A 14,467-nucleotide genomic window follows, 5' to 3' on the forward strand; every position below is an offset into this window, starting at 1 on the left:
GAATCACCTTTGGCAGCGATTAAGTCTCTAAGAGCTGTGAGTCTTTCTGGGTAAGTCTCTAAGAGCTCTGAGCCTTTCTGGGTAAGTCTGTAAGGGCTCTGAGCCTTTCTGGGTAAGTCTGTAAGAGCTCTGAGTCTTTCTGGGTAAGTCTGTAAGAGCTCTGAGCCTTTCTGGGTAAGTCTCTAAGAGCTCTGAGTCTTTCTGGGTAAGTCTCTAAGAGCTCTGAGCCTTTCTGGGTAAGTCTGTAAGAGCTCTGAGCCTTTCTGGGTAAGTCTCTAAGAGCTCTGAGCCTTTCTGGGTAAGTCTCTAAGAGCGCTGAGTCTTTCTGGGTAAGTCTCTAAGAGCTCTGAGCCTTTCTGGGTAAGTCTCTAAGAGCTCTGAGTCTTTCTGGGTAAGTCTGTAAGAGCAAACCTGGATTGTACAATATTTGCACATTATTATTTTTATTTTAATTCTTCAAGCTCTGTCAAATTGGTTGTTGATCATTGCTAGACAGCCATTTTCAAGCTTTGCCATATATTTTAAAGCTGGTTTAAGTCAAAACTGTAACTAGGCCGCTCAGGAACATACAATGTTATCTTGGTAAGCAACTCCAGTGTATATTTGACCATGTGTTTTAGGTTATTGTCCTGTTGCAAGGTGGATTTGTCTCCCAGCGTCTGGTGGAAAGCAGACTGAACCAGGTTATCCTCGAGGATTTTGCTTAGCTCTATTCTGTTACTTTTCATAAAAAAACTCCCTGGTCCTTTCCGATGACAAGCATACCCATAACATGATGCAGCCACCACCATGCTTGAAAATATGGAGAGTGGTACTCAGTAATGTTGGATTTGCCCCAAACATAACGCTTTGTATTCAGGACGTAAAGTACATTTCTTTGCAGGTTTTCTTTTGTGCCTTATTGCAAACAGGATGCATGTTTTGGGGAATATTTGATATTCTGTACAGGCTTCCTTCTTTTCACTTTGTCGTTTAGGTTAGTATTGTGGACAAAAATATCAATGCAACGTGTAAAGTGTTGATCCCGTGTTTCATGAGCTGAAATAGTGGAAATGTTCTGCACCAAAAGCTTCTTTCTCTCAGGTTTGTTTCCATCCCTGTTAGTGAGCATTTCACTTTCTCCTAGACAGGTGTGACATATCAACAAGCTGATTAAAACAGCATGATCATTACACAGGTGCACCTTGTGCTGGGGACAATAAAAGGACACTCAAAAAAAAAAAAAAAATGCACGGTTTTGTCACAACAACACAATGCCACAGATGTCTCAAGTTTTGAGGGATTCGTGCAATTGGAATGCAGGAATGTCCACCAGAGCTGTTACCAGAGAATTGAATGTTCATTTCTCTTACATAAACGGCTTTCAACGTTGTTTTAGAGAATTTTGGCAGTACGTCCAACCGGCCTCATAACCGCAGACCACGTGTATAGTAAGTATGGTATCGTGTGTGGGTGAGTGGTGTGCTGATGTCAACATTGTGAACAGAGTGGGGTTATTTTATCAATGGCAATTTGAATGCACAGAGATACTGTGACAAGATCCTGAGGTGCCATTCATCCTCCTCCATCACCTCATGTTTCAGCATGATAATGCTCGGCCTCATGTCACAAGGATCTGTTACACAATTCCTGGAAGCTGAAAATGTCCCAGTTCTTCCATGGCCTGCATACTCACCAGACATGTCACCCATTAAGCATGTTTGGGATGCTCTGGATCAACGTGTACTGCAGCGTGATCCAGTTCCCGAACAATATCCAGCAACTTCACACAACCATTGAAGAGCAGTAGTACAACGGGCCACAATCAACAGCCTGATCAATACTATGTGAAGGAGATGTGTCACGCTGCATGAGGTAAATGATGGTCACACCAGATACTGACTGGTTTTCTGATCCAAGCCTCTACCTTTATTTTTAAGGTATCTGTGACCAACAGATCCATATCTGTATTCCCAGTCATGAGAAATCCATAGATTAGGTCCTAATTTATTTATTTAAATGAACTGATTTCCTTATGTTGTTGATCCGTCCTCAGTTTTCTCCTATCACAGCCATTACACTGTGTAACTGTTTAATAGTCACCATTGGCCTCATGGTGAAATCCTTGAGTGGTTTCCTTCCTCTCCGGCAACTGAGTTAGGAAGGACGCCTGTATATTTGTAGTGACTGGATGTATTGATACACCATCCAAAGTGTAATTCATAACTTCACCAGGCTCAACGAGATATTCAATGTCTGCTTTTTTTTTTTTTTTACCCATCTACCAATCGGTGCCCTTCTTTGCGAGGCATTGGAAAACCTCCCTGGTCTTTGTGGTTGAATCTGTGTTTGAAATTCACTGCTCGACTGAGGGACCTTACATATAATTGTATTTGTGGGGTAGAGAGATGAGGTAGTCATTCAAACATCATGTTAAAACACTATTAACGCACAGTGAGTCCGTGCAACTGATCATGTGACTTGTTAAGTACATTTGATAAATTACATTTTTTACTCCTGAACTTATTTACCAGAAACAAGGGTAGAATACTTATTGACTCAAGACATTTCAGCTTTTAATTTTTTATTAATTTGTAATAATAATAATAATAATAATAATGTGTAAAAACATAATTCCACTTTGACATTATGGGATGTCAGTGTGTGTGCCGGTGAAACAAAATCTCAATTGTATAAATATTAAATTCAGTAACAAAACAAAATGTGGGAAAAGTCTGAGGAGTGTGAACTGTAGTCAGTGAGTTGGAAAGTTAACATGACCATATGAAAACATTCATTATTGGGGTCCTGGTACAAAACAACAACAAGGTAATATGTTTGTTTAAACTGGGATGGATGTGCATTCTCAGTAAACATTGCTGATCCCACTATTGATAGGAGAGCGGTTCTAAAATGATTCGCTGTGTCATTCCAGAGCGTTGCTCATGGTCGATGCTCTCACAGCTTTCCAACAGGACCGGTAGACTGCTGAAATAGGAAAAACATCTCCTTTGAAAACACAAGCCGCCTGATGCTGCAAGGGATGGACTCTCTGCAGAAGCAATAAATACTAAATACACAACAGCAGGATTTAAACGGCTCACTATATAGTATATATACAACTCACTGGTATGATTGGTTTCTGTAATAGAGTTTTAAGTTGTTATTTAGAGGAAGCCATGAAGGTTAATACAGGGTGTAATGAGAGAGGGATCATGTTGATGTATACCCTGCATTACCTTACATTAGCCTACATCACCACACATTACTCTACATTACCCTACATTACCACGCATTACCATACATTACCCTACATCGCCCTGCATTATCCTACATTATCAGTCCACACCAACAGGCCTGAATAGGTGATGAAAGGACATTAGTTATATCTACTGTCCAGTAGAAGGTAATATGTGTTAGGACTGGCTGTGTGTCCCTAGTCCTCTCAGCCCCCACCCCCCCTCCACTGTCCAGTAGAAGGTAATATGTGTGAGGACTAGCTGTGTGTCCCTAGTCCTCTCAGCCCCCACCCCCCCTCCACTGTCCAGTAGAAGGTAATATGTGTTAGGACTAGCTGTGTGTCCCTAGTCTTCTCAGCCCCCCCCCCCCCCTCCACTGTCCAGTAGAAGGTAGTATGTGTGAGGACTGGCTGTGTGTCCCTAGTCCTCTCAGCCCCCCCACCTCCACTGTCCAGTAGAAGGTAACATGTGTGAGGACTGGCTGTGTGTCCCTAGTCCTCTCAACCCCCCCCCCCCCCCCCCTCACTGTCCAGTAGTAGGTAATATGTGTGTCCCTAGTCCTCTCATCAGACCCCCCCCCCCTCCACTGTCCAGTAGAAGGTAATATGTGTGAGGACTGGCTGTGTGTCCCTAGTCCTCTCAGTCCCCCCCCCCCCCCCCCCCCTCCCCACTCCACTGTCCAGTAGAAGGTAATATGTGTGAGGACTAGCTGTGTGTCCCTAGTCCTCTCAGTACCCCCATACCCCCCCCCCCCCCCCCCCCCTACTCCACTGTCCAGTAGAAGGTAATATGTGTGAGGACTGGCTGTGTGTCCCTAGTCCTCTCAGTCCCCCCATACCCCCCCCCCCCCACTCCACTGTCCAGTAGAAGGTAATATGTGGGAGGACTAGCTGTGTGTCCCTAGTCCTCTCAGCCCCCCCCCCCCCCCCTCCCCACTCCACTGTCCAGTAGAAGGTAATATGTGTTAGGACTGGCTGTGTGTCCCTAGTCCTCTCAGTCCCCCCCCCCCTCCCCACTCCACTGTCCAGTAGAAGGTAATATGTGTGAGGACTAGCTGTGTGTCCCTAGTCCTCTCAGTCCCCCCATACCCCCCCCCCCCCCCCCTACTCCACTGTCCAGTAGAAGGTAATATGTGTGAGGACTGGCTGTGTGTCCCTAGTCCTCTCAGTCCCCCCATACCCCCCCCCCCCCCCCTACTCCACTGTCCAGTAGAAGGTCATATGTGGGAGGACTAGCTGTGTGTCCCTAGTCCTCTCAGTCCCCCCCCCCCCTCCCCACTCCACTGCCCAGTAGAAGGTAATATGTGTTAGGACTGGCTGTGTGTCCCTAGTCCTCTCAGCCCCCACCCCCCCCTCCACTGTCCAGTAGAAGGTAATATGTGTTAGGACTGGCTGTGTGTCCCTAGTCCTCTCAGCGCCCCCTCCACTGCCCAGTAGAAGGTAATATGTGTTAGGACTGGCTGTGTGTCCCTAGTCCTCTCAGCGCCCCCTCCACTGTCCAGTAGAAGGTAGTATGTGTTAGGACTGGCTGTGTGTCCCTAGTCCTCTCAGCCCCCCCTCCACTGTCCAGTAGAAGCACAGACCATAACTGAGGTATTACCAACATCTGGTCTTCAGTCACACAGCCATACCTGGCGTGCAGCTTGAACAACAGATACAAATCTAGTGTTCACCTTAAATGGCGCCCTATTCCCTACATAGTGCACTACTTTTGACCAGGGCCCTGGTAGGGAAATAGGCTGCCATTGAGAACACAGTGCTGTTAGCTCAGACATCAGGACCATTTGACTGTTTTTGGTTACTAAATCTCCCAGTGAACCTGATCAGCATCAAATGATGGCGATGCCGTAAAGACAAGGCTAATATGATGTACCTCCTAAACCTCCCTGAACTAATAAACATCCTAGGCTGCTCTCCGTCAGCATGTCCTCTCTGTTCAGATGGGAGATGTGGGGCTTCGACCAGTTCATTAGTGAACACTGTAGCAAACCTTTTTTTCAAAACATCTTGCAATGGAATAAAGTGTTTCTTATTCGATGGATCGTTCAGATAGTACCTCCCCGGTTCACTGCCTTTTCTGAATGTTCACTTCTGTTTCCTGCCTAGTGAACAGAACCCTGAGTTGGACCAGGAGAGGTGCTGTCTAGTGAGTTGGACCAGGAGAGGTGCTGACGCTTCCTGCCTAGTGAACAGAACCCTGAGTTGGACCAAGAGAGGTGCTGTCTAGTGAGTTGGACCAGGAGAGGTGCTGACGCTTCCTGCGCTGTCCTGTGAGGACATCTGGAGTGAGAGATAGTTGTGTGAGGGGTTTGGAGGGTAATGATCTGAGGACATCTGGAGTGAGAGAGAGGTTTGTGATGGGCTTGGAGGATAATGATCTGAGGACATCTGGAATGAGAGAGAGGTGTGTGAGGGGTTTGGAGGATAATGATCTGAGGACATCTGGAGTGAGAGAGATGTGTGAGGGGTTTGGAGGACATCTGGAGTGAGAGAGAGGTTTGGAGGGTAATGATCTGAGAACATCTGGAGTGAGAGAGAGGTTTGGAGGGTAATGATCGGAGGACATCTGGAGTGAGAGAGAGGTTTGGAGGGTAATGATCGGAGAACATCTGGAGTACAGGTGTAGTTGTGTATCAGAGTTGACTGAGCCTCTGGAACATTATGTCCTGAATGATACCCTTTCCCTACACGGTTCAGATGAACTGTTTTGTACTTCTAAAACTAGTGGTAACTGAGCTGCCACCAACCTTTAACAAGACGAAACCTTAACCAAGGGTATTGGGACAGATTTTTAAAGAGCGAATCTCTTTGAAAAACGGCCTGTGTGGAATCTATACGAGTCAGCAACAGTTGACCTAATGTCAAAATTTACTACAAAGTGTAAATAGGATAATTTTGGTCATGAAGTCCGTCTCGTCGAGAGCGGAGTTGATTTGACAGTGTCCATCTGCCCACTAACATGGGATGAACTGTTGCAGTGATTGCTCTCTATCTGAAAGCATGGAGCAGGGTTCCCCAACTGGCAAACAGCAGGTCGAATCTGACCCGCGGGTGGGTTTATTTTGGTGTTTCTCCTTTTTATCTTTCATTGTTGAACATGTACAAACACCAGCCAATCAGCTCCTAGTGATTTTAATTGAAGAAATCTGTTCCCAAGTATAATAGAGAGACACGTGATCGTAGACAAACGTAAGCAAGGTTTGAAAGTATCATGTTTTGGTCAAATAATATATCTGTTTGGGCTTCTTGCGAGTACAAAATATTTGTAATTGTGTTCCGGCCCCCCTGATCATCCACTCCAGAAGAAATCATCCAACGGCTGAATCTAGTTGATGATCTCTGCCACAGACCGTGAGACAGAGCTGCCCAGCAGCTGCCACAGACCGTGAGACAGAGCTGCCACAGACCTTGAGACAGAGCTGCCCAGCAGCTGCCACAGACCGTGAGACAGAGCTGCCACAGACCGTGAGACAGAGCTGCCACAGACCGTGAGACAGAGCTGCCACAGACCGTGAGACAGAGCTGCCACAGACCGTGAGACAGAGCTGCCACAGACCGTGAGACAGAGCTGCCCAGCAGCTCCGACTGTTTTACAACACGTTTTTTTAACTTGACAAACGCTGCACCAAACACCTAAAGCTACGGAAAATTGCACTACTAAAACATCCTCTGCCAAAATATCAAAATGAATCACAGATTTAATGGAATGAATTTAGATTCATTCTGGGGATTTTGAGAAAGTGAAATAGGCTTCTGTGTATACAGTGGCTCATGGGTCAGGAAACACACCTCCAAGAATGAAGTCTCGTTTTTTTCTAATGAACAAAACATCCTCATGACAGATTTAGTGAATGTATTTAGATTCATTCTGGGGATTTTAAGGAAGTGAAATAGGCTTCCGTGGATACAGTGGCTCATGGGGGGACGAACATCGGTCAGGAAACACACCTCCAATACTCGTTTTTTTCTAATGAGCATATAGTATAACACACGTGTCAGTCGGCATGATCAGTGGCCGAGAGGAACTTTTCACCTTCTCCACTGCGGCCCCATCGATGTGGATGGGGGGGGGGAGGCACTCCCTGCCGTCTCCTGAAGTCCACAATCAGCTCCTTCGTTTTGTTGACATTAAGGGAGAGGTTATTTCCCTGGCACCACTCCCTCCAAGGCCCTCACCTCCTCCCTGTAGGCCGTGTCATTGTTGGTAATCAGGCCTACTACTGTTGTGTCGTGTGTGGCACGTCCGGTGAACAGGTCAGGGTTCCCTAGCTGCAGGCAGAACAGTTGAAACTGGAGCAGCAGCATGACCAGGTGGACTGGGGACAGCAAGGAGTCATCAGGCCAGGTAGTCCTGAGGCATGGTCCTAGGGCTCATGTCCTCCGGGAGAGGAGGGAGAGACGGTGAGAGAGAGAGTTAGAGGGAGTATAATTATATTCACACAGCACACCAGATGAGACAGGAGAATTACACCACATATAACAGACTGACCCGAGCTCCCCGGCACATAGACTACTGCAGCGTAGATACTGCCAGGCCTTGTTAAACACACACATTTTACATGGTTAGGGTTAGTTTGAACCGGTTTTAACACAGTTTCAGCCAACAGTATTTTTCAGTGACAACAGGTTTGTGTTCTGTTTACACACAGGTGTCAGATAGCTAATTAGCACAGGAAGTCGGCTCTGTCTTCAGTGCGTTAACCGTCAACACGTGCTGTAACATAGAGACACGGCCCTGTGGGAACACAGTGGACAGGAAGTGTGTATTTTGATGATGTCATCAGGCAGAACTTTTTTTAACGTTATTTTCTTCTAATTAAATATATAAATGTTTCCCGTTTTTCACACATGTACAGGTATATTCACTGGTTTGGTCGTGGAGATAACGAACGTGAGGTTGTTTCCCTTTAAAGCTTCTACTATGAGGTCTCACCTCAACAGACCCTAGTGGTTAGAGCGTTGGGCCAGTAACCGGAAAGGTTGCTGGATCGAATCCCCGAACTGACAAGGTCCCCGGTTGCCCGTAGACGTGGATGTCGATTAAGGCAGACCCCCTGCACCTCTCTGATTCAGAGGGGTTAAATGCAGAAGACACATTTCAGTTGTACAACTGACTGGGTATCCCCCTTTCTTTTCACCTCCATTTTGACATCTTAGTTTTGAAGAATAGAACCATAGAACTACAGAACTGCATCTGTGCTTCCATGGACGGAACATAGAACACGTTCCCATTCTAAGATTGACCACAGGGTTGTCTGTTTGTCACCGTTAATAACTCTCCATTGGAATCACTATCTCCTCAAATACATCAGTGTAAACGTCTCCTGTTTTATTACCACAGGGTTGTCTGTTTGTCACCGTTAATAACTCTCCATTGGAATCACTATCTCCTCAAATACATCAGTATAAACGTCTCCTGTTTTATTACCACAGGGTTGTCTGTTTGTCACCGTTAATAACTCTGCATTGGAATCACTATCTCCTCAAATACATCAGTGTAAACGTCTCCTGTTTTATTCTAGCCTACGACAACCAACATCAACACATATGGAAATCATTTGGTTTCGAAAACACACCAGACTGATGGAATGAACTTAACTGCAGGCTCAAACTGCAACAAGATCTCATCAACTCACTGCATTAGGAAATAATCATCATCAACTACCTGCATTAGGATATAATCATTATCAACTCACTGCATTAGGATATAATCATCAACTCACTGCATTAGGATATAATCATTATCAACACACTGCATTAGGATATAATCATTATCAACTCACTGCATTAGGATATAATCATCAACTCACTGCATTAGGATATAATCATCAACTCACTGCATTAGGATATAATCATTATCAACTCACTGCATTAGGAAATAATCATTATCAACTCACTGCATTAGGATATAATCATCAACTCACTGCATTAGGAAATAATCATCAACTCACTGCATTAGGATATAATCATCAACTCACTGCATTAAGAAATAATCATCAACTCACTGCATTAGGATATACTCATCAACTCACTGCATTAGGAAATAATCATTATCAACTCACTGCATTAGGATATAATCATCAACTCACTGCATTAGGAAATAATCATCAACTCACTGCATTAGGATATAATCATCAACTCACTGCATTAGGATATAATCATTATCAACTCACTGCATTAGGATATAATCATCAACTCACTGCATTAGGATATAATCAACTCACTGCATTAGGATATAATAATCAACTCACTGCATTAGGATATAATCATTATCTCACTGCATTAGGATATAATCATCAACTCACTGCATTAGGAAATAATCATCAACTCACTGCATTAGGATATAATCATTATCAACACACTGCATTAGGAAATAATCATCAACTCACTGCATTAGGATATAATCATCAACTCACTGCATTAGGATATAATCATCAACTCACTTGACCAAGTCCCTGGTATGGAAATTGGCTGCCATTGAGAACACAGTGCTGTTAGCTCAGACATCAGGACCATTTGACTGTTTTTGGTTACTAAATCTCCCAGTGAACCTGATCAGCATCAAATGATGGCGATGCCGTAAAGACAAGGCTAATATGATGTACCTCCTAAACCTCCCTGAACTAATAAACATCCTAGGCTGCTCTCTGTCAGCATGTCCTCTCTGTTCAGATGGGAGATGTGGGGCTTCGACCAGTTCATTAGTGAACACTGTAGCAAACCTTTTTTTCAAAACATCTTGCAATGGAATAAAGTGTTTCTTATTCGATGGATCGTTCAGATAGTACCTCCCCGGTTCACTGCCTTTTCTGAATGTTCACTTCTGTTTCCTGCCTAGTGAACAGAACCCTGAGTTGGACCAGGAGGGGTGCTGCCTAGTGAACAGAACCCTGTGTTGGACCAGGAGAGGTGCTGCCTAGTGAACAGAACCCTGAGTTGGACCAGGAGAGGTGCTGTCTAGTGAGTTGGACCAGGAGAGGTGCTGACGCTTCCTGCCTAGTGAACAGAACCCTGAGTTGGACCAGGAGAGCTGCTGCCTAGTGAACAGAACCCTGAGTTGGACCAAGAGAGGTGCTGTCTAGTGAGTTGGACCAGGAGAGGTGCTGACGCTTCCTGCCTAGTGAACAGAACCCTGAGTTGGACCAGGAGAGCTGCTGCCTAGTGAACAGAACCCTGAGTTGGACCAGGAGAGGTGCTGTCTAGTGAGTTGGACCAGGAGAGGTGCTGACGCTTCCTGCCTAGTGAACAGAACCCTGAGTTGGACCAGGAGAGCTGCTGCCTAGTGAACAGAACCCTGAGTTGGACCAAGAGAGGTGCTGTCTAGTGAGTTGGACCAGGAGAGGTGCTGACGCTTCCTGCCTAGTGAACAGAACCCTGAGTTGGACCAGGAGAGGTGCTGACGCTTCCTGCCTAGTGAACAGAACCCTGAGTTGGACCAGGAGAGCTGCTGTCTAGTGAGTTGGACCAGGAGAGGTGCTGACGCTTCCTGCGCTGTCCTGTGAGGACATCTGGAGTGAGAGAGAGGTGTGTGAGGGGTTTGGAGGGTAATGATCTGAGGACATCTGGAGTGAGAGAGAGGTTTGTGATGGGTTTGGAGGATAATGATCTGAGGACATCTGGAATGAGAGAGAGGTGTGTGAGGGGTTTGGAGGATAATGATCTGAGGACATCTGGAGTGAGAGAGATGTGTGAGGGGTTTGGAGGACATCTGGAGTGAGAGAGAGGTTTGGAGGGTAATGATCTGAGAACATCTGGAGTGAGAGAGAGGTTTGGAGGGTAATGATCGGAGAACATCTGGAGTACAGGTGTAGTTGTGTATCAGAGTTGACTGAGCCTCTGGAACATTATGTCCTGAATGATACCCTTTCCCTACACGGTTCAGATTAACTGTTTTGTACTTCTAAAACTAGTGGTAACTGAGCTGCCACCTACCTTTAACAAGACGAAACCTTAACCAAGGGTATTGGGACAGATTTTTAAAGAGCGAATCTCTTTGAAAAACGGCCTGTGTGGAATCTATACGAGTCAGCAACAGTTGACCTAATGTCAAAATTTACTACAAAGTGTAAATAGGATAATTTTGGTCATGAAGTCCGTCTCGTCGAGAGCGGAGTTGATTTGACAGTGTCCATCTGCCCACTAACATGGGATGAACTGTTGCAGTGATTGCTCTCTATCCGAAAAAATAGAGCAAGGTTCCCCAACTAGTAGCCAGCAGGTCGAATCTGACCTGCGGGTGGGTTTATTTTGGTGTTTCTCCTTTTTATCTTTCATTGTTGAACATGTACAAACACCAGCCAATCAGCTCCTAGTGATTTTAATTGAAGAAATCTGTTCCCAAGTATAATAGAGAGACACGTGATCGTAGACAAACGTAAGCAAGGTTTGAAAGTATCATGTTTTGGTCAAATAAGATATCTGTTTGGGCTTCTTGCGAGTACAAAATATTTGTAATTGTGTTCCGGCCCCCCTGATCATCCACTCCAGAAGAAATCATCCAACGGCTGAATCTAGTTGATGATCTCTGCCACAGACCGTGAGACAGAGCTGCCCAGCAGCTGCCACAGACCGTGAGACAGAGCTGCCACAGACCGTGAGACAGAGCTGCCCAGCAGCTGCCACAGACCGTGAGACAGAGCTGCCCAGCAGCTGCCACAGACCGTGAGACAGAGCTGCCCAGCAGCTGCCACAGACCGTGAGACAGAGCTGCCCAGCAGCTGCCACAGACCGTGAGACAGAGCTGCCCAGCAGCTTCCACAGACCGTGAGACAGAGCTGCCACAGACCGTGAGACAGAGCTGCCACAGACCGTGAGACAGAGCTGCCACAGACCGTGAGACAGAGCTGCCCAGCAGCTGCCACAGACCGTGAGACAGAGCTGCCCAGCAGCTTCCACAGACCGAGACAGAGCTGCCACAGACCGTGAGACAGAGCTGCCACAGACCGTGAGACAGAGCTGCCACAGACCGTGAGACAGAGCTGCCCAGCAGCTTCCACAGACCGTGAGACAGAGCTGCCACAGACCGTGAGACAGAGCTGCCACAGACCGTGAGACAGCGCTGCCACAGACCGTGAGACAGAGCTGCCCAGCAGCTGCCACAGACCGTGAGACAGAGCTGCCCAGCAGCTTCCACAGACCGTGAGACAGAGCTGCCACAGACCGTGAGACAGAGCTGCCACAGACCGTGAGACAGAGCTGCCACAGACCGTGAGACAGAGCTGCCCAGCAGCTCCGACTGTTTTACAACACGTTTTTTTAACTTGACAAACGCTGCACCAAACACCTAAAGCTACGGAAAATTGCATGACTAAAACATCCTCTGCCAAAATATCAAAATGAATCACAGATTTAATGGAATGAATTTAGATTAATTCTGGGGATTTTGAGGAAGTGAAATAGGCTTCCGTGTATACAGTGGCTCATGGGTCAGGAAACACACCTCCAAGACTGAAGTCTCGTTTTTTTCTAATGAACAAAACATCCTCATGACAGATTTAGTGAATGTATTTAGATTCATTCTGGGGATTTTAAGGAAGTGAAATAGGCTTCCGTGGATACAGTGGCTCATGGGGGGACGAACATCGGTCAGGAAACACACCTCCAATACTCGTTTTTTTCTAATGAGCATATAGTATAACACACGTGTCAGTCGGCATGATCAGTGGCCGAGAGGAACTTTTCACCTTCTCCACTGCGGCCCCATCGATGTGGATGGGGGAGGCACTCCCTGCCGTCTCCTGAAGTCCACCATCAGCTCCTTCGTTTTGTTGACATTAAGGGAGAGGTTATTTCCCTGGCACCACTCCCTCCAAGGCCCTCACCTCCTCCCTGTAGGCCGTCTCATTGTTGGTAATCAGGCCTACTACTTTTGTGTCGTGTGTGGCACGTCCGGTGAACAGGTCAGGGTTCCCTAGCTTCAGGCAGAACAGTTGAAACTGGAGCAGCAGCATGACCAGGTGGACTGGGGACAGCAAGGAGTCATCAGGCCAGGTAGTCCTGAGGCATGGTCCTAGGGCTCATGTCCTCCGGGAGAGGAGGGAGAGACGGTGAGAGAGAGAGTTAGAGGGAGTATAATTATATTCACACAGCACACCAGATGAGACAGGAGAATTACACCACATATAACAGACTGACCCGAGCTCCCCGGCACATAGACTACTGCAGCGTAGATACTGCCAGGCCTTGTTAAACACACACATTTTACATGGTTAGGGTTAGTTTTAACCGGTTTTAACACAGTTGCAGCCAACAGTATTTTTCAGTGACAACAGGTTTGTGTTCTGTTTACACACAGGTGTCAGATAGCTAATTAGCACAGGAAGTCGGCTCTGTCTTCAGTGCGTTAACCGTCAACACGTGCTGTAACATAGAGACACGGCCCTGTGGGAACACAGTGGACAGGAAGTGTGTATTTTGATGATGTCATCAGGCAGAACTTTTTTTAACGTTATTTTCTTCTAATTAAATATATAAATGTTTCCCGTTTTTCACACATGTACAGGTATATTCACTGGTTTGGTCGTGGAGATAACGAACGTGAGGTCGTTTCCCTTTAAAGCTTCTACTATGAGGTCTCACCTCAACAGACCCTAGTGGTTAGAGCGTTGGGCCAGTAACCGGAAAGGTTGCTGGATCGAATCCCCGAACTGACAAGGTCCCCGGTTGCCCGTAGACGTGGATGTCGATTAAGGCAGACCCCCTGCACCTCTCTGATTCAGAGGGGTTAAATGCAGAAGACACATTTCAGTTGTACAACTGACTGGGTATCCCCCTTTCTTTTCCCCTCCATTTGACATCTTAGTTTTGAAGAATAGAACCATAGAACTACAGAACTGCATCTGTGCTTCCATGGACGGAACATAGAACACGTTCCTGTTCTAAGATTGACCACAGGGTTGTCTGTTTGTCACCGTTAATAACTCTCCATTGGAATCACTATCTCCTCAAATACTTTCAGTATAAACGTCTCCTGTTTTATTACCACAGGGTTGTCTGTTTGTCACCGTTAATAACTCTGCATTGGAATCACTATCTCCTCAAATACATCAGTGTAAACGTCTCCTGTTTTATTCTAGCCTACGACAACCAACATCAACACATATGGAAATCATTTGGTTTCGAAAACACACCAGACTGATGGAATGAACTTAACTGCAGGCTCAAACTGCAACAAGATCTCATCAACTCACTGCATTAGGAAATAATCATCATCAACTACCTGCATTAGGATATAATCATCAGCTCACTGCA

Source organism: Oncorhynchus mykiss, chromosome 1, assembly GCF_013265735.2.
Source record: "Oncorhynchus mykiss isolate Arlee chromosome 1, USDA_OmykA_1.1, whole genome shotgun sequence".
Lineage (NCBI taxonomy): Eukaryota > Metazoa > Chordata > Actinopteri > Salmoniformes > Salmonidae > Oncorhynchus > Oncorhynchus mykiss.